Source organism: Scyliorhinus torazame, chromosome 14 (genome assembly GCF_047496885.1).
Source record: "Scyliorhinus torazame isolate Kashiwa2021f chromosome 14, sScyTor2.1, whole genome shotgun sequence".
In the NCBI taxonomy this organism is placed as follows: Eukaryota; Metazoa; Chordata; class Chondrichthyes; order Carcharhiniformes; family Scyliorhinidae; genus Scyliorhinus; species Scyliorhinus torazame.
The window spans coordinates 168,902,464-168,928,225 of record NC_092720.1 but is presented as its reverse complement, the minus strand read 5'-3'; the positions used below and the strand labels follow the sequence as shown (position 1 = coordinate 168,928,225).

The 25,762-nt window shown below is 46.9% G+C and overlaps 1 protein-coding gene across 3 annotated transcripts in view; it reads left to right on the top strand.

The window, feature by feature from the left end:
• The first annotated feature begins 933 nt into the window (after positions 1 to 933).
• Positions 934 to 25,762, top strand: part of LOC140390203 (uncharacterized) — a 63,175-nt gene continuing 38,346 nt past the window's right edge. For all 3 annotated transcript variants that reach the window (XR_011934585.1, XM_072475161.1, XM_072475160.1), the window contains exon 1: positions 934 to 1,013. The gene's annotated coding sequence lies outside the window, so the exon portion shown is untranslated. The remainder of the gene's footprint in view (positions 1,014 to 25,762) is intronic.

Genomic DNA, 25,762 nt, shown 5'->3' with positions numbered 1-25,762 from the left:
GGGAGTGGAAAATCCTGGCGATAGGAAATAGGAGTAGGTCATTCAGCCTATCAAGCTTGCTCCACCATTCAATGTGATCATGACTGAGCCAGTCTCAACATCATACTCCTGCTCTCCCCATACCCTTTAATGTCTTTAGAGTCTAGAAATCTATTTCCTTCCATATAGCTAGTGACTTGGCCTCCACAGCTTTCTGTGGTAGAGAACTCCACAGGTTCACCGCCCTCTGAGTGAAGAGTTTTCTCCTTATCTCTGTGCTAAATGGTCTACCCTGTATTCTGAGGCCGTTATCTCTTATTCTTGACCTCTCTAGCCAGGGCATCAGTTTTGCATCTTTAAACCCTCAGTGCATTGTGTTTTAAAGACACCAGATGGTCTCCTTTCCTAATTACACATTTGCGGTCCCAAGCTTTAGTCCATCCCTCAGTACATCATTCTGGATCTTGGAATGTGCCAGTCTGCAATAACCAATCCTAGACAACACTTTGCACTGGAAGAACAGCAAGTTTCAGACAGACCAAATGGCAAGGGGTCGATACCAAGAGCATGCAGGAAGATTCTGATGGAGAGGGCCCTGATCACCATCTGCGTTTGTCTTGACTGTGGTGTCACTGTCTGTGACTCTGAGAAAATGTGAGTTTAGTGTTACAGACAGAAAGACAAAAGTTGATGTTTGGCTTCTGCTGCTACCCTAAATTGTTGAAGGTGCCCAGATTCAAGGTTGGACTCGATATACTTTTTAATCCCCTCAAGCTGAATGCTTTTCTGGTATCACGTGAGCTTTACAGAGTGATGGGGAAGTTCCGCTCTCAAGTGCAGGATGACTGGTTGAAAAATGTGATTGACATGTAATATGCAGAGCCCCACAGCCCTTGATTGGCGGTTAGAAATGCCATTCGAAACACATGGTCAGTGTTCCCGATTTTCTTCCTCCCCTTTTTTGCAGCAGATCCAGTTCCTGTCTACGGCTGCATTAAAGTGGGAGGAGTGAGGATAGTGAGAGCAGGAATGAGGTTTGTGGAGATTTTATACAATAGTATTATTGATATGCTCAGGCAGTCTGACTGTTCTGTAGGGAATCAAGAAGGGCTCCTGGTTCTGTATGTGAGAAGATTCACTGAGAGGCCTTTGTGTTTAACTGTTTAGTTGAAACTGAGTATTGAATATTGAGTGTTCATTGGAAGGTGAGATTTGTACACAGAATTTTCCTTCTGATTCATGGGTCAGTTCTGAAAATTAGTTGGTGAGAAGTCATTATTTGGGAGCTGCAGAAAGTCTGAGGATCCTTGCAGATTAACTGCCTGTGATGATCCATTTCTAGTCAGACTCCTTGCCCTCTGAGAAGGCCTGCTGCACGAGTAAGTCTGATGCTGTCTACTCCATTCTTAGAAATGAAATGTTGTTTAAGAACCAGGGAAAATCTCGGTATAGTATTCCAGCATGGTTATAAGATTAATATTGGTGCCTTTCATTTTAGAATTAAAAGGAGCTACACTCCCAGGAAACTGGCCATCTAACTTCCTAAATTGAGCCAAAAATATAAGCAGACAATTAGATACTAGATCAGTCAGCCAAAAACATAAATAGACAGTTAAATACCAGATCATCTATGAAGATCGTGCTTTCTTGTAACATTTACAGAATTTTATTTTTTTATTAACTTATTATTTGCTTTATCCAGGAGAGAGGAGGATCAAGTTGTTAAATGCCAAACAATCTGTTTAAATGTGTTTGATTGGCAGACCTTTAAGAGTGCAAACTTTATTTAAGTTAGGGTTTTAATTTCCAATGAGGTGATGAACAAGACTTTAATATCAGCCATGATAGAATTGCAGAGCAGACCCGATGGGCCGAATGAACTTATGAACTCCGGGACCCATGTCAGTCTCCTTCCTGTAACAGGTGGTCTGCAAGAGGATTCTGATGGAGACGTGATGGAATGTTTCCAGGCAATCAAGAAAGTGGTTTTGGAGGGAGAGGAGTGAGAGAATGTTCACATGGGTAGTCACATGCGATGGGTGAAGGGGAGGAAAGCCTCGGGCAGTGGAGGTTGAAGTTTGTGTGAGGTCGAGAGTTTGTTGCTCCCAGTCCACAAGGAAACAAAACTTGAAAACAAAAATTAAATTTACTCACTTACTGAGCCTATCGAGACCTCGGTCCAAACTGCCACTCCTGCCAAGTTGGCTGAGCAGAAAGGTAGGATGGCACCCCACACAGGTTTCCGGTTAAAATTGCAATAATGTTGCTGAAGCCCTGTTTCTATTTTCGACACTGGATTCTGCGGTCTTCAGGCTGGCCTCCTGCTCAGCCTCTCAAAAGAGGTTATAATTCCAACCTGTAAGGAATAGGATGAGACCACAATGGACAAGGCATTGCAGCTATTCCAACCTTCCACCTGCCTGATTTCACTAGACAGTTAGGGTTAAGCTGGTCCTTCCAATTTAGTTTGTTCCTGACCTCTGTTGGCAGCCTATCATTTGTCAAATCAATAGCTGTAGCCTTTGAGCAGAACATGTATGTGACTTTTGATTTTGTCAAGCCAGATAACTCCTATAGACACTTGAGAAAAATTATAGCACTGCGCCATAAAGAATTGACTTGACTTTTTTCATTTCTCCCTTAGCACAGGAGTGGGTAACACGTAAATACTTTTACTTTGATCAATTCCTGGAAAATACATGCTGCGATATTGGTACTGCTCACATTTTCTACTGATGTTTAAGGCATTGGTGAGGTAACACCTGGAGTATTGTGTGCAGTTTTGGTGTCCTTATCTGAAAAGGATATTCTTGCTATGGAGGGAGTGCCGCAAAGGTTTACCAAGCTGTTTACTGAGATGGGGGGGACTGTCGTATAAGGGGAGACTAAATCGGTTAGGATAATAATCATTGGAGTTGGTTAGGATTATATCATTGGAGTTTAGAAGAGTGAGAGGGGATGTCATAGAAACGTACAAAATTCTAACAGGATTAGACAGGGAAGATTCAGAAAGAATGTTCCCGATGGTGGGAGAGTCCAAAACCAGGAGTCCTAGTTTGAGGATAAGGAGTAAACCTTTTTCAGGACTGAGGTGAGGAGAAATTTCTTCAACCAGAGAGTGGTGAATCTGTGGAATTCGCTACCACAGAAAGGAGTTGAGGCCAAATTGTGTAATTTCAAGAAGGAATTAGATGTAGCTCTTGGGGCTAAAGAGATCAAGGGCTATGGGGGAAGGTGGGATCAGGGTATTGAACTTGTTGATCATAATGAATGGCGGAGCAGGCTCAAAGGGCTGAATGGCCTCCTCCTGCTTCTATTTTCTATGTACGTTTGATCAGTATGTTTCTCCATTAGTCTAAGATAAGGCCCTGTGTAGTGCTTTATTGCCACCTTTTGAAGAAAAGTGTTCTGTGATTTTGAAAGGAGACACTGAAATAATTTGTAAAGGGTTCTTATTTCATTGTCTGGGAATGCTATAAATTTTACCTGACAATGAAAACCTCCTGGATGGCAAGAATGAATTAATCAAAGAGATGATCGAACTCGATATAGAAAGGTATATAGAAACTCAAAGAAAGAGAAGCTGAAGTATTGCAACCCGAAAAGGAGATGGCATTAGAATGACTGACTAATCCCCAAATATATCAACAGTATGGCGTAGATGGTTACTCGAAAGCATTCTCATAAATAGGGCAGCATGGTGGTTAACACTACTGCCTCAGCGCCAGGTATTCTGATTCAATTCAGGCCTTGGGTGAATGTGTGGCGCTTATACGTTTTCCCTGTGGCTGTGTGGGTTTCCTCCAAGTGCTCCAGTTTCCTCCCACAGTCCAAAGATGTGCAGGTTAAGTGAATTGACCATGATAAATTCCCCCTTAGTGTCCAAAAGTTAGGTGGGGTGCCACTCTTTCAGAGGGTCAGTGCTGACTTGATGGGCCAAATGGCCTCCTTCTGCATTGTAGAGATTATATGATTTCTATGAAATTGGATTTCGGCAGCAGAAGTTCAATTTCAAAGTGAGCATTTCGTACAATATGTGGGGAGGATAGGTTCAGTTGCTATTGAGGAACACTGGATTAAAATATAAGATTACATTTTCAGATTGGACATCTAAAGAGCAAACTGATTTCAATATGGCACTGCTTCCCAAACTACTTTCCAATCTGACCCTATTTTAACACCTGAACATTATAACGACTAGTACACCAAAAAAAAAGCAGCATATTAGCCTTCGGTGTGAAATGATTAAAATTAAACATATAATAGCATATAAATATGAAAAATCTGGTGTAAATAGTTCAAAAAAATATTATTTAATGTGCTCACCAGTCCATTACTTAATTTGATCGAACTCATGGACCTTGGCCAGGAGGCTGTAGAAGTTCAGGTTGAGAATCTTGAGATGCCTAATGTCAGAGCCCAGGTTGTTTCACAGCACCATTATGATGGGATTGGGCTCAGATGGGCAGCAACTCAGCAGCAGAGGCATTGTACCAAGTTTGTGGTCAGGTCCAGGCTTCAAGGCTCTGTTAAATGACCATCGGCAGAGGCCATGGTCCAGAGGGAGAGAAACAGAGAGAAAGATGAGCAGGGCAACGGCAGAGCTAAGTAGCATCACACCTGGTGTCATGAGAATGTCACTTTAAGAAATGTCCATCTGCTCATGTTACTGCAGTGATGTCAGAGTGTGGGTGGAGCTGACCTCTGGCTCTGTTTTTTAGTTTCACTTTGAGAAAGGCTTGGGTGTGTCTGTGTTTGCTTTCAGTGTTGGAGCTGAAGCCAGACAAAGCAGGTGTACTGTTGCTCTCTCTGCCATGAAAAGACGATCTCTTGATCATTTGGTGAATTCAGAATTATAAATGTTTTCAGTAGTGAATGTAAACCTGATGTGCTTCTGGTAAAAGGTTTTTCTTTTGTCTTCTGGATGTTGTTTGGCAAGCTATTAAGGATTACTTAGTGTTGTATTTTTTGGGGGTTGTATTTGAATTGATGGTTGCTAGGATGTTCATTGTATGTTTTAAAAAGGTTAATTTGAGTTCATAGAATAAACATTGTTTGGCTTTAAAAAAATACTTTTCCATTTCTGCTGTATCACACCTGTAGAGTGGGCCCTGTGCTCCCCATACCACAATCTATTAAAAGTTGTGGGTCAGGTGAACTCCTTGATAGACTTTGGGGTTCTCTAAACCCTGCCCCATAACAAATTGGGTGCTCAAGGGGGATAAAAGTCTATCCATTGGATTGGCTTAGTGAACTTAAAGACAGTAAGGGATGTTGCTCTGTTTATCTGGTTATAAATATGGCGGTCAATATGGTCGCCTTCCTTAATCCTAATTATGTTTACTTTAGAGTCGCCAGGTATCTCTCGATACCGCCACAAGGTTCAAACCCGAATACTGATCAAAGAGCCAATACACCAGTTAGTTAGTTCAAAGACAGTACTATTTATTTACACACACAGTAAGATCTACTCGTGCACAACAGTAATACAAACTAAACTATCTCTAAAGCTAACGCCTATACTTAACTTTGGGTGCCCACTTAATCACAGGAACAATGGCCATTGTTCGGATCTGAGGCTGTTGGGTTCGAAGATATACAGGAGAACAGCTAAGGTCGTCCGTCTGGTAGCGAGTGTTGACCTTGAACTTACTTGCTTCTGATGATGCTGGTGGATGGGTCTCTCCGCTTTGAGAGCCAAGTCCAAGAGAGCGAAGCTCGCGTGGGGGTTCCTTCTTACACTTGGAGGGGCTTCGCGCTGTTGCTAACTTTTGGTTGGCTCTTAATTTGGCTGTTTAATCACGTTTGCTCAAGAGTCGGCAGGTATCTTTCGAAACCGCCACAAGGTTCAGAACCTAATGCTGATCAATGACTCAATACACCAGTTAGTAAGTTCAAAAGCAATGCTCATTTATTTACACACAGTCAGATCTACTCATGCATAAAGTCTACAAACTAAACTACCACTATGACTAAAGCCTATACTTAGCTTTGGGCGCCCACTCAGTCAGAGGAACAATGGCCGTTGCTCGGTTCTGAGGCTGCTGGGTTGAGCTGTTTACAGGGTAGCAACTAGGAGCGTCTATCTCGTAGCGTGCGTTGACTTGGGACTTACTTGGTCTGGTGCAACTGCTAGGTAGGTCTCTCTCTTCGGTGAGAGCCAAAGCCAAAGGAGGGCGTTCACCCTTGGGGGATACCTTTTATACGGAAAAGGGGCTTTGCGCGCTTTTGGGCGGGCCTTGAACTTGGCCTCAACTAATTGGGTCTTTCCCAATAGAGGGGTAGTTCCCTACTCACTGGGCGTGTCCTGGTGACTGTCAGTCTGCTTTGTCTTAGCTTCTTCTGGTGCCGGGGAGTCTACCCTAACATTGTGTATCTAAACGTTTCCCTTTTGTCCCCTGAAATGGCTCATTAGTATGTAGATTGTTTGGTGGTTTCTGTCCTGTCTGAGAGTTTAAGGTTCTAATCAACAGACCGAGCTTGCACCTGCTTGTTTCTTAGCATTGTCCAATTTTCCCTGCATTCTTTGCAAGTGTCCATTTTGTTATCGGGACGTGGCCATCCCAGATGGCTGCATTCCTCCTTGTGATCCTCAACGCGAAGCATGAAGGATCACGTTACTATGACGTCTTCATCCTCTGACCTGGCGGGGCACACATACTTAGGCTCTACACTGTCCTATCCTATGCAACACAATTTTAACTAAACCATTTTAAATACATTCATTATCATAAAACTCTACGGGGTGCTATGACATTAATACATGCATTAGAGAAAAAAAAAGCTATCCTCATTCAAACAATCCAAAAATACAAACAATCCAAAAATAATCTATACATCTTAAACTGTACAAAATAGCAGCACACAAATTTCTCTGGCCTGGCAGTCAGCCACAGAGGTTTACATCTCTTTATTCCATAGAATACATCAAGAAAATGGATGCTCTTTAATCCGTCCCAATGGGTTCGGGGGTCTGGTGAAATCCGAAAATGGGGGACCTAAACTTGTATACTGGGGTGCGAGAGTGATATGCCCTCCTTCGTCATTTCCTGACTCTAAAAGTTTGCACGACACTGCAAAGTATCGCCAGCACTAAGAATGCTTCGACTACATATGAGAGTGAGTACCAGGTGATAAACTTATCACACCAGGTCGGGGTATTGCTAGCAGTCGCTGGGCTAGTTATCTCGGTTTCTGTGTATTACAGGGGTGAGAATCGTTTACGGTTTGTGTGGTAGAGGTCAGCGGGGTAGCGTCCGCGCAATACTGAAGGGATCCCGCTAACATCCATGTGAACACGAAGGCTGTCTTCATCTTTGTCGGACTTCTTCTTTGTCTTCCTCTGGGGTTCCTGGGTTTCTGGAGTTCTGTGAACACGAGCATAATTTCTGTTATTATCTTGCTTAAGATCTCGTATGTCTGTCTGTCCTTTATTGCCAATTTCCCTTTATAATTGGTCACCATCTGTGACTCCCTCAATTTTTTTTTAAACCGAATATTTGGACCAGACATCTAAGAAAAATACTGCCGTACTGCAAGCCGTCTCGCAGCCTGTGTGATTTACCATCCCAGTGTTTGAGGATGTAAATAGCATAGGGAAGCAACCTAAGGATTGCCAAAACCAAACAGAATTTTGAACGTAATGAGCCAAAACGGGGTACGTATGGGTAAGAAATGGGTGGAATCCCCGGGTAGGACGGTGATCAATGCCGTATGTGCTCTATCTGAGCCTAGCTGACCAGAGGCGGGGTCTTCAGGCAGGGTGAGGACCAATGCCGTTTCTCCACTGCCTGAGCAACCTACAAGAACGGGTAAGAATGTGGTCGTCGTGGGAGGCTGCCTCTCGAATTAGGAGAGCAACTATGAGTCGGGTTCTGTCGACAAACTAGTTCCTCTGAACTATTGCCTGGGACAAACTTGCACCTTTAACCAGGTTCTGTCGACAAACTAGTTCCTCTGAACTATTGTCTGGGACAAACTTGTTCCGTTAACAAGTTTCTGGGGACAAACTAGTTTCTCTAACAGCCATTGGGCGTGGGGGCCGTGGAAAACTTTCCGAGTTTACACACAACACTTAACGATAACACTAACAAACAAACATTCAACAAACATGGTGCAGGTTCCATTAGAAAGGACACCGTATCTCTCCATCGGTGCCTTTTCTGCATCATCTGGACACCTCACTGCTCCATAGCGAACAGGATCGCAAAGGGATTCGTTTGGTGGGAGTCAGACACTAAGTCATCATCTTCTCCCGGCTGGCAAACTCTTGTCTGTAGTAACTGTGCTAAAGCTGCTTGGGGAGAATTGGGGTCCATCTCATCATTCCGGATGAGCCTGAACGAATTGGCTCGGTGCCAGAATCGTGTGTCGAGGTTGGAGCTACTATGCTTCAATCCGTAATCATCGGGCGGTGGGTCAGGGTCAGGGGCTTTGATATAAGTGATCTCAAATGGGTCGGTAAATCATGGTCAGATTCGCTGGGAGTGGGGCCTGGCGCAGGGGTGTAGTTGTAACGTGGTGTGCTGTGTCTGTCATCTTGATCGCTATCACTGTCGCTGTCGCTGCTGGTTGAGGGAAGGGAGAGGCGGAGTCGTGCCTCTGGGGGCAGAGTTGAAGTCGTGTCTGAGGACGGGCTGGAGTGGTTGGGGGAGGGTAGGAATACGTCATCTGTGGGCGGGGCGTGATCGTCTGCTACTGCGAGCAGGATGTGGTGTGTGTGTTATTCTGTGAGCCGTAAACCTTGAGCTAGTTTATATGAAACCACGCAGACTTACCATTGGGATAGGTTATTTTGTATAGTGAGGGGGCTAACTTTGTCCGAAATGGAGTATGGTCCGGAAAGTTTTGGGGAGAGGAATGAACTGGGGTTGCAAAAGGAAAGCATAACTTGTTGCCCAACTGTAAAATCAGTGGCGTGTACTGTTTCGTCGAATCAAGCCTTGCTCTGTTTCTTCCTGGCTCCAAGTCCCACTGCTGCTGCGAATTGGGCTGCATTTATGTTCTGTACTAGTTGTGTAACCGCATTTTCATGCGTGAGGGCTGTAACTGCGGGGCTGGCCAAATCCAGTCCTAGTAAATACTCAGTGCCTTTCATGGGGCGTACGGTCATGAGGGTGTGGGGGGTGTATCCTGTGGATGTTGATACTGTGTTTCTTAAAAATATCAGAGCAAATGGGAGAACTGAATCCCAGGTGCTATTATTTTGCTGTACCATTTTCCTGAGGGTGGCTTTCAAGGTCCTATTCATTCATTCTACAATACCACTTGACTGGGGGTGGTATGCGATATGGAACTTTTGTCTAATGCCGAAAATCGTGAGGACGTTTTTCATTACACGTCCGGTGAAATGGGAGCCTTGGTCAGACTTTATACTACGTGGGAGGCCCCATCTTGTAAAGATGTGGTGTGTTAATATTTTAGCCGTTGTCCTGGCGTATTAGTTCGTGATGGAAATGTTTCCACCCATTTTGTGAAGGTGTCTATGACCACCAACACATACTTGTAACTGTTTCTTCACGGCGGTAGGGGTCCTATATAATCTAACTGGAGATTTGTCCAGGGTCCATTAACGGGGTATGGCTAAGTTGAGCCTTTTTTGCATATCTGTCCGGATTGTTCTGGGCGCAGATTAAGCAATTCTCAACGTAGTGTGTGACATCGATTTTTTTTTTTTTTAAATCAGGCCACCAACAAAGCGGTCTGAGGTGGGCTAGGGTGGGTTCAATTCCTTGGTGTCCATGATTGTCATGGAACTGACAAATGATCCGGTTCCTGTCCTGGCTGGGAACTATATAAATGCCATCCTTTAAAATCACACCGTCGTGTGTGGTGATTGCGTTTTAAACTTGTCGTACAGGGCTGGGAAGGTTCCCTTTAAAACTTTCCTGAGTTTCTCATCCTCTTTCTGGGCCTTCGCTAAATCCTGAATGTTGGTCTGTGAGACCTGAACTGCGTGTGCTGGGGTGCTCTCGGCAGGGGGGGGGGGTTCCCAAAAATAAACATGCCTGGAGCCTGCCTTCGCTAGGGCGCCTGCTTTAATGTTACCAGGGGGGGGGATAACGGTGATGACTGCGAACCTTAATTATTCCGTATTTTCTATCCTTCGCTGTCTCTAAGATATGGCGGAGTAATGGGGCTGAGGGTAGGGGTTCACCGTCCGTGGAAACAAATCCTCTTGTTTCCCAGAGTGGTAGGAACTCTGTCAAACTATTACAGACATACAAGCTATCTGAATAGATGTCTGCTGGGATCGGGAACGAGTCTTGGTGGTCTACAATATATGCAATCGCTGCCAGCTCTGCTGCCAGCGAGCCTAAGTGTCCTGGCAACTTCAAGGAAATTTCATCTAGGGCGCGTCCTCTACATATATACCGCAACCGGTGATTCTCTTTCCTTTTAACACTGTGGATGAGCCATCCACATAAATCTTCAGGGGTGCGCAAGTGTCTGTGGGCTGGGGTATCTGGGGTGTACTACCTGTTTTCCTGGGAGGTGTTTTGGGAACAAATGAGCCTGTGTTCTGTTTCGTGGTGATGTGGGGTGCCTGCATACTGCAGATTATCGGCAAGGAAGGTGAGAGTTTTGGTTCTCTTCACCGTGATGTCCCGTCCCTGAAAAGGGTCCAATGGGCTGCGCAGATTTGGCTGACCGTGCCACCTTTTAAGTCGGCCGTCTAACAATAGCTGTGTCGGTGTGTGTTCTGTGAGGATGGTGATGGGGTTGAGTCCTGTAATGTAAGCAAAGTATTGTACTGCCCAAAAAACTGCGAGCAGGTGCCTTTCACAGGCAGAAAATCCTTGCTCTACGGGGTCTAACATGCTATGGGGCGTAACTGGTCGTGGCGTTCCTGGAGGAGCACGGCCGAAAGGGTTCGGTCGGTGCTTGCTACCTCAATAGCGTATGGGGAAAGTGGATCTGGGACCTGTAGTGTGGGGGCTGTGCTGAGTGTTCCTTTTAAAGCGTCCACGGCATCTGTATGCTGTGGAAGCCATTCGCAAGGTGCCTGCTTATTGAGAAGTTCGGAAAGGGGCGCTTCTTTAGTGGCGAAACGGTCAATATGGTTTCGGCAGGAACCAACTAGTCCTAAAAATGACCTGAGGGCTGAGACATTGTGGGTTCTGGTTTGCTTTAACTGGGTTCATTTCTGCCTGATCTTCATCGGGTGTTATAAATGCGGTTTTGCCTGCAATTGATCGCTCCCAAGCGCGGGACAATCTTTTCAAAACCCATTTTTCATTGTGGGCCTCATCTGAGGGGTCATAATTTGCGTAAGCTTTGTGACCTGCTTCTGTGGCGTGGGAGACTAAAATTCGGGTCCATTTGGCCATATTATCTGGGGACAAATGGGCGCGGGCATACTCTCCAAAAACTGTGGTAAAGTGAATCCACAAACGTCCAGCAAACGCTGTGGGGTGCTCGGTCTTCTTTTGCCTTGTTGCTAACTTTTGGTTGGCTCTTAATTTGGCTCTGTTTAATCACGTTTGCTCAAGAGTCGCCAGGTATCTTTCGACACCGCCACAAGGTTCAGAACCGAATACTGATCAATGACGCGATACACCAAATCAGTAAGTTCAAAAGCAATGCTCATTTATTTACACACAGTCAAATCTACTCATGCATAAAGTCTACAAACTAAACTACCACTATTGCTAAAGCCTGTACTTAGCTTTGGGCGCCCACTCAGTCAGAGGAACAATGGCCGTTGCTCGGTTCTGAGGCTGCTGGGTTGAGCTGTTTACAGGGTAGCAACTAGGAGCGCCTATCTCGTAGCGTGCGTTGACTTGGGACTTACTCGGTCTGATGCAGCTGCTAGGCAGGTCTCTCTCTTCGGTGAGGGCCAAGCCAAAGGAGGAAGATTCTCCCTTGGGGGATACCTTTTATACTAAAAAGGGCTTTGTGTGCTTTTGGGCAGGCCTTGAACTTGGCCTCAACTAATTGGGTCTTTCCCAATCATCTGTATCGATTTTCCTCCAATAGAGGGGTGGTTCCCTGATCGCTGGGCGTGTCCTGGTGACTGTCAGTCTGCTTTGTCTTAGCTTTTTCTGGCGCCGGGGAGTCTGCCTTAACATTGTGTATCTAAATGGTTCCCTTTTGTCCCCGGAGATGGCTCATTAGTATGTAGATTGTTGGGTAGTTTCTGTCCTGTCTGAGAGTTTAAGGTTCTAATCAACAGACCGAGCTTGCACCTGCTTGTTTCTTAGCATTGTCCAATTTTCCCTGCATTCTTTGCGGGTGTCCATTTTGTAATCGGGACGTGGCCATCCCAGATGGCTACAGCCTACACTTATTTAGGCCTTCTACGGGGTCTCCTCTGTTTAAGCCGATCGCATCAAGGATCGCTGTGTGCATCTCTTGGAGTGTGCCTCCTCCTACATTCTGTGGGTCGGGCTGCTACGACTGAAGGGTCGAGGCTTAAAACTGAGTTTCACTTGCTCCTTTTCATCCAGGCCGTACATGGTAGCCTGTTGCTTGACTTTCGCGAAAAATTGGTGGGGGTCTGAAGTGGGAAGGAACGGTGTAATTTTTCCACACGCGTCCCGTAATTGGGTCACGGTTAACGGGGCTGGATAAAGGAAGTCTGCTTCTTCTTCTCCTGCGGCCCTGCAGTGTGTGGTTACAGGATTCTGCCTGTTCGGTTGGGGGTTGGGGCGCTTTCCTTTTCTGGGGTTTTTCCTGCGTACATGTCCCATGTACGTATCTATGGGCTGTCTTGTTCAATTCCTGCCAGTCGGGGCCGTTTTCTTGATCTAATTGGGGTCTGAATGTACTCTGAAATCCATTTTGCACGAAAAGCAGAGATTGCAATTCTGCAATTTGCTTCCGGCATTTTGCGTGGTCTACTGAGCTCTGCCTTTGTTCCGTTGTGGAAGTATGGAGTGCTTGTAGGGCTGCTTTTAAATCACTGCACTGTTTCTGCAATTTCTCAACTTGCTGTTCTGTTTCTTGTCTTACCAAGACCGCATGTTGCATGTCCTGGTAGGCCTTATCATATTGTGTCTGAAAACTGTTCAAATGCGCGAGATAAGACTGATGTGCCAACTTGGCATCATCCACCTCACTGTCCCTTGCTGCTAATTGCTCTTTCAGATCTCGATTCTCTTTCTCTACCTCACTCACGTCTACCTCACTGGTTCTGTCTCTCTCCTCTATCTCTCTACGGAGCGTCCTAGCGACCTCCCCTGTGCCTCACAATTGTGCCAAACAGGACACGATTGCCATCGGCTTGCGAGCTTTTCCTAAGCTCTTCTTGTGGATCTCTGACAGGTTCTCCCACCAAGTATGTCCTATACTCCCGGGTCCTGTTTCCTCATTATCACAGAATTCACTCCAAAGGAGCCATCCTTTCCCTTTGAGATATTTCCCTTTGAGATATTTCCTGATCTCTTCTTCCCAAATGGGACACTGTCCTACTTGCTGCGACCTCAAATTCCTGGGGGTTCATAAGGCGTTTCATTGCCATTCTCTCTATCTGGGATCTCTACTGAATTTGGAACAGGGGGTGATAAAGCGGTGATGTAAACACAGGTACGGCTTACGCTAATTTCCGGCCTACAAAACTCCTGACAGTTTTACGCAACAAAATCTCTCAGGTTTACCTTGTATCCCTGTTAGTACGCATGCATTAACACACTTCTGAATCTCAGAGGCTTGATCAGTACTGTTTTGACGCTTGTTTTGCTTTCTGTTCCTAATTGGATTCTCAATTCAAATTTTGGGTTCTCTGAGTGGTTAGGCCACTTCTAAGTCGAGTCCCGTCAGGTGTCGCCAGTAAATGTTGCTAACATTTGGTTGGCTCTTAATTTGGCTCTGTTTAATCACGTTTGCTCAAGTGTCGCCAGGTATCTTTCACACCGCCACAAGGTTCAGAACCTAATGCTGATCAATGACTCAATACACCAGTTAGTAAGTTCAAAAGCAATGCTCATTTATTTACACACAGTCAGATCTACTCATGCATAAAGTCTACAAACTAAACTACCACTATGACTAAAGCCTATACTTATCATCATAGCATAGATTATCATAGAATTTACAGTGCAGAAGGAGGCCATTCGGCCCATCGAGTCTGCACCGGCTCTTGGAAAGAGCACCCTACCCAAGGTCAACACCGCCACCCTATCCCCATAACCCAGTAACCCCACCCAACACTAAGGGCAATTTTGGACACTAAGGGCAATTTATCATGGCCAATCCACCTAACCTGCACATCTTTGGACTGTGGGAGGAAACCGGAGCACCCGGAGGAAACCCACGCACACACGGGGAGGATGTGCAGACTCCGCACAGACAGTGACCCAAGCTGGAATCGAACCTGGGACCCTGGAGCTGTGAAGCAATTGTGCTATCCACAAGGCTACCGTGCTGCCCCTTAGCTTTGGGCGCCCACTCAGTCAGAGGAACAATGGCCGTTGCTCGGGTCTGAGGCTGCTGGGTTGAGCTGTTTACAGGGTAGCAACTAGGAGCGTCTATCTCGTAGCGTGCGTTGACATGGGACTTACTTGGTCTGGTGCTGCTGCTAGGCAGGTCTCTCTCTTCGGTGAGAGCCAAAGCCAAAGGAAGGCGTTCTCCCTTGGGGGATACCTTTTAAACGGAAAAGGGGCTTTGCGCGCTTTTGAGCGGGCCTTGAACTTGGCCAATCATCTGTATCGATTTTCCTCCAATAGAGGGGTGGCTCACTGATCGCTGGGCGTGTTCTTGTGACTGTCAGTCTGCTTTGTCTTAGCTTCTTCTGGCGCCGGGGAGTCTGCCCTAACATTGTGTATCTAAATGTTTCCCTTTTGTCCCCGGAGATGGCTCATTAGTATGTAGATTGTTTGACGGTTTCTGTCCTGCCTGAGAGTTTAAGGTTCTAATCAACAGACCGAGCTTGCACCTGCTTGTTTCTTAGCATTGTCCAATTTTTCCTGCATTCTTTGCAAGTCTCCCATTTTGTAATCGGGATGTGGCCATCCCAGATGGCTACAGCCCGCTTTTAGGTGGGCCTTAAACTTGGTCCCAATTAATTGGGCCACTTCTCGATCACTGTTATCGAACTTGACCAATAAAGGGGCGGGTGCCCTGATGGCTGGGCATGTCTTAGGTGGTCGTCGGCCTTGCTTTGTTTGTGCTTTTCAGTTGGGGAGCTGGCTCCGGGATGTCTGCAATAGAATCGGTTACCTGAGTGTCATTCCTTTGTTTCCCGGAGATGGGCCATCAATTTGCTAATCGACCCATAATTTCAATTCCGTCTGGGAGCGGTTTCCCAAATATACATTCAGGCTTTGTGCCTGTTTGTTTTCTAGCATTGTCCACAGTTCCCTATATTCTTTGCGAGCGTCCATTTTGTATTCTGGAAGTGGCCATCCAGATGGCATATTGTGGTTGCTTTTCAGGTGCGGTATTCCAGTTTAAGTGGGGAGTGTGTTGTGGACAATGGCGCTTTCAGAGGCTCAGAAGTTTATGGGGGTGAAGACGGTCACACGCAGTACCTTACGGACAGAGACTAAAAGCAGACTGTTAGATTTGGAAAAAACATTGCAGTTAACATTACCTGACAAAATGCGAAAAGATGAGGTCATTATGGCAGTGGCTAAGCATTTAAAGTTGCCTGAGATAGTTTGACTCATTTGAAAAATTCAGTTACAACTTAAACAAATGGAACATGAAAGAATTAAAGCAGCTTGAATATGAAAGAGATAGAGAGGCAAAAGAAAGAGAGAGAAGAAAGGAGAAAAGTAAGAATAGCCCGAGCAGAACAAAAAGAAAGAGAAAGGGAGATACAGATCAGGGAAAAAGATAGAGAGATTTGAACTTCAGAAAATGGCCATGAAACATGACAGTCAGTTAAAATTGGCAGACGTAAAGGGAAATGTACAGTTGGATGGTAGTGATGAAGAGAGTGAGAAAGAGTGTTGTGGTCGAAGGCTTTGTGGGGATCTATTTAAATATGTCCAAGCATGGCAAGGTTTGACGAGAAGGAGGTAGAAGCCATTTTCATTTCATTTGAGAAGGTAGCTAAACAAATGAAATGGCCACAGGACATGTAGGTATTACTGATTCAAACAAAGCTGGTAGGTAGGGCTAGTGAAGTTTTTGCATCACTACTGGAGGAGGTATCAGGGACATATGAGGAGGTGAACAAATCCATCTTAGGTGCAGATGAACTAGTGCCTGAAGCCTACAGACAAAGGGTTAGAAATTTAAGGAAAACATTTGGTCAAACATATATGGAGTTTGAAAGGATCAAACAGAGTAATTTTGATAGGTGGATAAGGGCTTTGAAAATAGACCAAACGTATGAAGCTCTCAGAGAAATTATGCTTTTGGAGGAGTTTAAAAATTCAATTCCTGATGTAGTGAGAACTCATGTAGAAGAGCAGAGGGTTAAAACTGCAAGGCTAGCGGCAGGGGCTGTTTAGCACAGGGCTAAATGGCTGGCTTTGAAAGCAGACCAAGACAATTCGATTCCCGTATCAGCCTCCCCGAACAGGCGCCGGAATTTGGCGACTAGGGACTTTTCACAGTAACTTCATTTGAAGCCTACTTGTGACAATAAGTGATTTTCATTTCATTTTCAGAAATGGCAGATGATTATGAATTAGTTCATAAATCAAAGCTTGGTTTCCGACATCAGTTTCAGCCTGTGAAGGATAGAAACGGGACATGAGAAATACTCAAGTGGTAAAGGTAAAGGTGATCTGATGGGAGATAATAAGGAGAGTGTACCTCAGACTAATAAAGAAATCCAGGAGGGTGGAAGAGACATGAAAGTTTCAAATGTTTTCACTGTAATAAACTAGGCCATGTAAAGTCACAGTGTTGATGGTTGAAGAAAAGCACTGGGAAGGCTGATGTGGTAAAACAGGATAAGACAGTGGGGTTTGTTAAAGTGGTAAAGGAAAGCCCAAGTGAAACGTAGGAGGTGCAAAAGATTGTCCAGACTGATCAAGAGGTGATTGATAAGAAGGTGCCAGATCTCTTTAAAGAATTTACTTGTGTGGGTAAAGTTTACTCATGTGCATCAGGAGGAGCAGGTAAATAAGTCACAATTTTAAGAGATACGGGAGCTAGTCAATCTTGAATGGTAAGAGGTGAGGAGTTATGTAGTTTGGGAAGAATGTTGCCAGAAAAGGTGGTAATATGTGGAACTCTGGGTGAGAGGAGTAGTGTTCAATTATAGAAGGTAAGGTTGGAAAGTTCAGTGAAGAGTGGTGAAGTGGTAGTAGGAGTAATAGAGAAACTATCTTGTCCAGGAATATAGTTTCTCTTGGGTAATGATATAACTGGATCGCAAGTGGGAGTGATGTGTACTGTGGTTGATAAGCCAGTGGAAAACTGCTTAGAGACAGTGGACTGGTCCATATTTAAGAATTCAGCGACCAACTTAAATGAGTATGCCACCACCGTCACAGACTTCATCAGCAAATGTGTGGACGACTGCGTGCCAAAGAAAGCAGTACGTGCGTTCCCCAACCGGAAACCATGGCTCAATCGCGAGATTGACTCCCTACTGAAGGACAGATCTGAGGCGTTCAAGGCAGACGACCCTGACCTATACAAGAAATCCAGGTACGACCTCCACAAAGCCATCCGGAATACCAAGAGAGAATATCAAACCAAGCTAGAGTCACAGACAGACTCTCGGCGGTTGTGGCAAGGACTAAACAACATAACAGGCTACAAAGCGAAGCCGAACAGTATCTCTGGCAGCAGCGCACCACTCCCCGATGAACTCAATGCATTCTATGCTCGGTTCGAGCAGGTAACCAACAATCCGCTGGCGAGTGCCCCAGCAGCCCATAATTCACCCATACCCACCATCACAGCTTCCGAAGTCAGATTGGCCTTCCTGAAAGTGAACCCTCAGAAGGCGACGGGCCCAGACGGGATCCCTGGTCGTGCATTCAGAGCGTGCGCGGACCAGCTGGCAGAGGTATTCACGGACATCTTTAACCTGTCCCTACTCCAGTCCGATTCACCTGCTTCAAGAAGACCATCATCATACCGGTACCAAAGAAGAACCAGGCAACGTGCCTCAATGACTACCGACCAATGGCCCTGACTTCAGTTGTAATGAAGTGCTTCGAGAGGTTGATCATGAAGCGCATCACCTCCATACTCCCAGAACGCCTTGATCCACTGCAATTCGCATACCGCTGCAACCGGTCCACATCAGACACCATTTCCCTGGCCCTACACTCATCCCTAGAGCATCTCGAAAACAAGGACTCCTACATTAGACTCCTATTTATTGACTACAGCTCCGCCTTCAACACCATAATCCCAGCCAAGCTCATATCAAAGCTCCAAAACCTAGGACTTGGCTCCCCACTCTGCAACTGGATCCTCGATTTTCTGACCAACAGACCACAATCAGTAAGAATGAACAACAACACCACCTCCACAATAGTCCTCAACACCGGCGCCCCGCAAGGCTGCGTACTTAGTCCCCTACTCTACTCCCTGTACACACACGACTGCGTGGCAAAACTTGGTTCCAACTCCATCTACAAGTTTGCTGACGATACGACCATAGTGGGCCGGATCTCGAATAATGATGAGTCCGAATACAGGAGGGAGATAGAGAACCTAATGGAGTGGTGTAGCGACAACAATCTCTCCCTCAATGCCAGCAAAACTAAAGAGCTGGTAATTGACTTCAGGAAGCAAAGTACTGTACACACCCCTGTCAGCATCAACGGGACCGAGGTGGAGATGGTTAACAGTTTCAAATTCCTAGGGGTGCACATCTCCAAAAATCTGTCCTGGTCCACCCACGTCAACGCTACCACCAAGAAAGCACAACAGCGCCTATACTTCCTCAGGAAACTAAGGAAATTCGGCATGTCCACATTGACTCTTACTACCTTTTACGAATGCACCATAGAAAGCATCCTATCGGGCTGCATCACAGCCTGGTATGGCAACTGCTCGGCCCAGGACCGCAAGAAACTTCAGAGAGTCGTGAACACCGCCCTGTCTATCACACAAACCTGCCTCCCATCCATTGACTCCATCTACACCTCCCGCTGCCTGGGGAAAGCGGGCAGTATAATCAAAGATCCCTCCCACCCGGCTTACTCTTCCAACTTCCTCCATCGGGCAGGAGATACAGAAGTCTGAGAACACGCACGAACAGACTCAAAAACAGCTTCTTCCCCACTGTCACCAGACTCCTAAATGACCCTCTTATGGACTGATTTCATTAACACTACACCCTGTATGCTTCATCCGATGCCAGTGCTTTTGTAGTTACATTGTATATGTTGTGTTGCACTATTATGTATTTTCTTTTATTCCCTTTTCTTCTCATGTACTTAATGATCTGTTGAGCTGCTCGCAGAAAAATACGTTTCACTGTACCTCGGTACACGTGACAATAAACAAATCCAATCCAATCCAAATCAGACAACTGAAGTGTTGAAGGACGAATATCCTGGGATCTTTCCGGATTGTGTCGTAACAAGGTCGCAAAGTCACAGGTTAAGACAAGAGGAGAAATCAAAGAGTGAAGATGAAGTTGAAGTGCAATTATCAGAAACGATTTTTGATCAGATGGTCGAAAAAGAACAAGAACAGGTGGAGGATGAGGCGGATATTTTTAGTTCAGCAAAATTGGCGGTGTTACAACAAAAAGATGTAGAAATAAAACGGATGTATCGGAAAGCATACACGGAAGAGGAATCTGCGTGTGTACCAGAGTGTTATTACCGTAAAAGTGATGTCTTGATGAGAAAATGGAGACCTTTAATATGCAGGCGGATGAAAAGTGGGCAGAAGTTCATCAAGTAGTATTGCCGGTGGGTATAGAAAGGAGGTGTTGCGAGTAGCACATGAGGTACCAGTGGGAGGCCATTTGGGAATCAGGAAAACTCAAGCTAAAATACAAAAACATTTTTATTGGCCTGGACTAGATAAAGATGTCGTTAAATTTTGTCAATCATGTCACACACGTCAAGTGATAGGGAAACCTCAAGCAGTGATAAAACCAGCACCCTTAATACCCATTCCAGCATTTGAGGAATGTTTTACAAATGTCCTAATTGATTGCATAGGACTACTTCCTAAAACGAAAAGTGGGTATCAATATCTTTTGACGATAATGGATGTGTCTACTAGGTTTCCAGAGGCCATTCCAGTACGTAATATTACAGCTAAAAAGATTGTGGAGGAGTTACTTAAATTCTTTACTAGATATGGACTACCCCAGAAATACAATCGGATCAAGGATCGAATTTTACCTCCAAGTTATTCAAAGAAATTATGGATAGCTTTGGAATAACACAATTTAAATCAACTGCGTACCATCCAGAATCGCAGGGAGCGTTAGAAAGGTGGCATCAGACATTTAAAGACAGACAATGTTGAGGGCTTATTGTCAAGATTATCCAGAGGATTGGGATAAAGGAATTCCATTCGTACTGTTTACAATTAGGGATGCACCTAATGAGTCAATCAAATTCAGTCCTTTTGAACTAATTTTTGGTCATGAGGTAAGAGGACCGCTTAAATTGATCAAGGAGAGGACTTCCGGTGGCGGCTATGAGGGAGTAAGTCACACACTTGGTGGCTCCCGCTCCGGTCAGACTTTTGGACCTTGTGCCCTGACATTTTTGAGCTTTTTTTAAGTGCTGGATTGAAAAGTAATAGCACTCAGGCACTGAATCCATACAGAGGTGTATGGAACTAAGAAGCAGGAAGGATCACAAACAGCTGAAGAAGTGGACAAGCAAGGGCAAATGGGAGGCTGTGAGTGAAACCAATATGACCGATGTCCAGACCCGGGCACCGCCAGCTCAGCCGACAATGGAGTACCTGTTGCAGGTTATGCAGGAGAACTTCCTAGCACTGAAAAGTGATCATTTGGAACCGCTCCAGAAATCGTTTGACCGAATGGAGAAAAGGCTGGATGCCCAGGCTGAGAAGATCCAGGAGTTGGAGAAGACGGTGGAGGAGCAGGCGGACTTCGAAGGTTGAGAGACCAACAAAAAATGCTCCTGGAAAAGCTAGAGGACCTGGAGAACAAGTCTCGCCGGCAGAATTTAAGAATCGTGGGCCTCCTGGAGGGGGCCGAGGGGCTGGATGCTGCCGCGTATATGGCAGATATGTTCCAGACGCTGCTGGGGAACGAGGTGTTCCCTCACCCGCCGGAGGTGGACAGGGCACATAGAGCCCAGGTGAGGCAGCCGTGGCGAGGGGGTCCATCACGAGTGATGGTGGTCCAGTTCCACAGGTTGCTGGATAAGGAGCGGGTTCTTCAATGGGCCCAGAGCACGGAGCTGCAACTGGGACAATAGCACCCTGCGTGTTTACCAAGCCCTGAGCGCAGAGGTGGCCAGAAGGAGGGCAGGCTACATGCAAGTGAAAGAGATTTTATATAAGAAGCAGGTACAATTTGGGCTGCTCTATCCTGCGCGACTGTGGGTTACGCACGAGGGCCAATGCCATCATTTTGAGGAACCCGAGGACGCGATGGACTTTGCAAAGAGGCAAGGGCTGCTCCTGAGCTGAGGACTCTTGGAACTTTTAATTCTTTCTCTCTTGTTTCTGAGAGATGCCTGCATGTTTTTTCATGCTTTTGTATCTTGGTTTTAGTGTTTTTTGTCTTTTTTCTCTTCTTTTGTGTTTGAGTTTTGTTGGAAAAAGAGAATAGTTATAATGGTTCAGATATGGGGGGTGTTTTTCGTGGAATTTTCTGCGATCTCTTCCTGCGTTCAGATTGGAATGGTTGACAGTGCCTGCTATTTTGTATGACTTAAATTGCACTATTGTTGGGGCTGTCTCTGTCCTGTTTAGAGTATTTGTTCAAGCAGGGCTGTATTGGGGAAGTGGTGTGGATGGGCCGGGGGGGGGAGGGGAACCAGGGAACAATGGGTGAGAGACTCGCTGGCGCCGGAGTTGGGAGCCACCAGGCTAGCTCGGTGGGCTCGTCAACGGCAGCCAGGTGCGGGGGGGGTGTTCATTTAGGTAGTTTATGTCAGGGATTAGGTTATAGGGTGGTGTTGCTAGTGGGGGCAGGACGGGGGGGGGGGGGGGGGCAGGACGGGGTGGGGGGAGTAGGTCTGCTAATGATGTTGGAAATTGGGCATATAGCATGGTAACAATGAGGAGATCAGGGATGGAAGCGGCCAGAGGAAGCGCGTTGGGGGCTGGCCAGAGAAAGGAGATGACTGATCAGCAAAGGGGAGGGGGGGTGGGGGGGTGGGTGAGGTGCCCCCCCCACCTCCGACCAGGCTGATCATCTGGAATGTTAGAGGGCTAAACGGGCCAGTCAAGAGGGCGCATGTGTTCGCGCAATTACGGGTTTTGAAGGCGGACGTAGTCATGTTACAGGAGACTCATCTGAAAGTGGCTGACCAGGTCAGATTAAGGAAGGGCTGGATTAGTCAGGTCTTCCATTCGAGGCTCGACACTAAGACCAGGAGAGTTGCAATCTTGATCAACAAGCGGGTCCAATTTGAGGTGGAGGGCACAGTTGCGGACGGGGGTGGCAGATTTGGTATGATTAGCGGTAAGCTCGAGGGAGTGAGAGTAGTCCTGGTCAACGTATATTCCCTTAATTGGGATGACATAGATTTTGTTAAGAGGTTGCTGGGGAAGATCCCTGACTTGGACTTGGACTCACGCAAACTGATCAAGTGGGGACTTTAACACAGTTCTTGATCCTGGTTAGGACCGGTCGTGTTCAAAAACGGGTAGGGTGCCAGTGATGGCAAAGGAACTGAGAGGGTTCATGAAGCAAATGGGGGGAGCTGACCCATGGACATGGTTCATGAAGCAAATGGGGGGAGCTGACCCATGGACATGTAGTCGGCCGTCGGTGAAGGAGTTTTCGTTCTATTCTCACGTCCATAAGGTGTATTCCTGAATCAATTTCTTTATCATGAGCAGGGACTTCCTGACAAGGATGACCAGTGCAAAATATTTGGCAATTACCATCTCGGACCATGCTCTGCACTGGGATGATTTGCAGATTTGCAAAGATAGCTTTCAGCGCCCACAATGGAGGCTGGAAGTTGGGCTGCTGGCGGACGAGGCGATGTGCGAGAGGCTGAGGAAATGCTTGCACAATTACCTGCAGGTAAATGATACTGGAGAAGTCTCAGCAGCAGTGCTCTGGGGGGTGCTGAAGGCAGTGGTGAGAGGGGAGCTGATTTCAATCCGAGCCCATAGGGACAGGACAGACAGGGTAGAAACGGACCAACTGGTTAAGGAAATTTTATGGACGGACAGGAGCTATGCGGAGTCCCCGAAGCCAGAGTTACTTGGGAAACGACAGAGGCTGCAGACCGAGTTTGGGGTGTTGTCTACAGGGAAGGCCGTAGATCAGCTCAGAAGGGCAAAGGGCGCAATATACGAGCATGGGGAGAAGGTCAGCAGAATGCTTGCACAACAAATAAGAAAGAGAGAAGCGGCTAGGAAAATAGGAAAGGTAGTCGACGAGGAGGGAAACCTGGTGGGGGACCTGGTAGGATTGAACAAGGTGTTTAGGGACTTCTATAGCAAGCTGTACACCTCGGAAACCCCCTCGGGACCGGAGGGGGTGAGGCACTTTTTGGATGGACTGACCTTCCCAAGAGTAGGTAGGGGGCTGGTAGACGGGCTGGGGGCCCCGATCAGGACCGAAGAAGTACTGGGGGGCCTGAAGGTCATGCAGTCGGATAAAGCCCCGGGACCGGACGGATACCCGGTGGACTTTTATAAAAAGTTCTCCGAGATAGTGGGGCCGGTGCTGGTCAGGGTGTTCAACGAGGCAAGAGACAGAGGGGTCTTACCCCCAACGATGTCGCAGGCCACTATCTCGCTTATACTGAAACGGGATAAAGACCCAGAGGCATGTGGGTCCTATAGGCCGATCTCTTTGATTAACGCAGATGCTAAGTTACTAGCCAAGATCTTGACGTCTAGAATTGAAGACTGTGTACCGGAGGACCAAACCGGCTTCGTAAAGGGCAGGCAACTGGTGGCCAATCTAAGGAGACTGCTCAATGTGATTATGATGCCCCCGGAGAGCAGGGAGGCAGAGGTAATGGTAGCAATGGATGCAGAAAAGGCTTTCGACCGGGTTGAGTGGGACTATTTATGGGAGGGGCTGGGACGTTTTGGGTTCGGGGTGGGATTCATTGACTGGGTTAGGCTGCGATATCAGGCCCCAGAGGCTAGTGTGAGGATGAACAGGAGGACATCTGACTACTTCAGACTGCTCCGCGGGACTAGACGGGGATGCCCCCTCTCCCCACTGCTGTTTGCGCTGGTTATAGAGCCGCTGGCAATTGCTCTGAGAGCTTCAAGGGACTGGAAAGGGCTGGTCTGAGGGGGGGAGGGGGGGGGGAAAGAGGGGGGGAGAGTGGAACATAAAGTCTCGTTATACGCGGATGTCCTGCTGTTGTACGTGTCAGACTAAATGGTGGGGGTGGATGAAATCATGGAAACCCTGAGGGAATTTGGTTGATTCTCAGGATATAAATTGAACATGGCAAAGAGCGAGATGTGGGTGGTGCAGGCGAGGGGTCAGGAGAGTAGGCTGAGGGGGCTGCCGTTCAGGCTGGTAGGGGAAAGCTTCAGATATCTAGGTTTACAAGTAGCGTGAGACTGGGGTAAGTTGCATAAGCTAAACTTGTCCCGGTTGGTGGAGCAAGTGAGGGACGAGTTCCGGAGATGGGATGCACTCCCGCTGTCATTGGTGGGGAGAGTGCAGACGGTGAAGATGCCGATTCTCCCGAGATTCTTGTTCATATTTCAGTGTCTCCCCATTTTCATTCCGCGGTCCTTCTTTAAGAGGCTAGATAAAATTATCCTGGGATTTGTTTGGGCGGGAAAGTCCCCACGGGTGAGGAAGGCGATGCTCGAGAGGAACCGAGGGGATGGGGGGCTGGCGTTGCCGAACTTTATCAACTACTACTGGGTAGCTAACATGGTAAGGAAATGGATGGTGGGTACGTGGTCGGTTTAGGAGCGGATGGAGGCTGCTTTGTGCAGGGGCACCAGTTTGGCAGCCTTGGTTACGGAGCCTCTGCCGCTCCCGCCGGCACGATACTCCACCAGCCCTATAGTGGTGGCGGCTCTACAGATCTGGGGCCAGTGGAGGAGGCATATAGGGGAAGTGAGAGCACGGTTTGGTCCCCAGTCTGCGGTAACCACCGATCTGCCCCGGGGAATATGGAAGGTGGGTTCCAATTATGGCGGAGGGCGGGGATTGGCAGTCTGTTCCTGGAAGGGAGCTTCCCAAACATGAGGGTGTTGGAGAAGTTCGGGCTGGTGAGAGGGAATGATTTCAGGTACTTGCAGGTGTGGGATTTTGTACGCAGATTGGTACCGTCCTTCCCACGCCTCCCACCAAGGGGGATCCAGGACGGTAGTTTTCAGAGGCGAGAGGGGAGAGTCTCTGACATTTATAAAGAACTAAAGGGAGCAGAGGAGACACAGACCGAAGAACTGAAGCTTAAGTGGGAGGAGGAGCTCGAGGGGGTGGGGGTGGGGCAGATAGAGGACGGCATATGGGCAGACGCTTTGAGTAGAGTAAACACGACCGCAACATGCACCAGGCTCAGTCTGATCCAGTTCAAGGTCGTACATCGGGCCCACATGACGGTGGCCCAGATGAGCAAATTCTTTGGGCTGGAGGACAAATGTGCTAGATGTGCCGGAGGACCAGCGAACCATGTACACGTTCTGGGCGTGTCCTAAACTAATGGGGTACTGACAGGGATTCGCAGACGTCATGTCCCGGGTATTGAAACCTAGGGTAGCAATGAGTCCGGAGGTGGCAATGTTTGTGGTTTCGGAGGACCCGGGAGTCCAG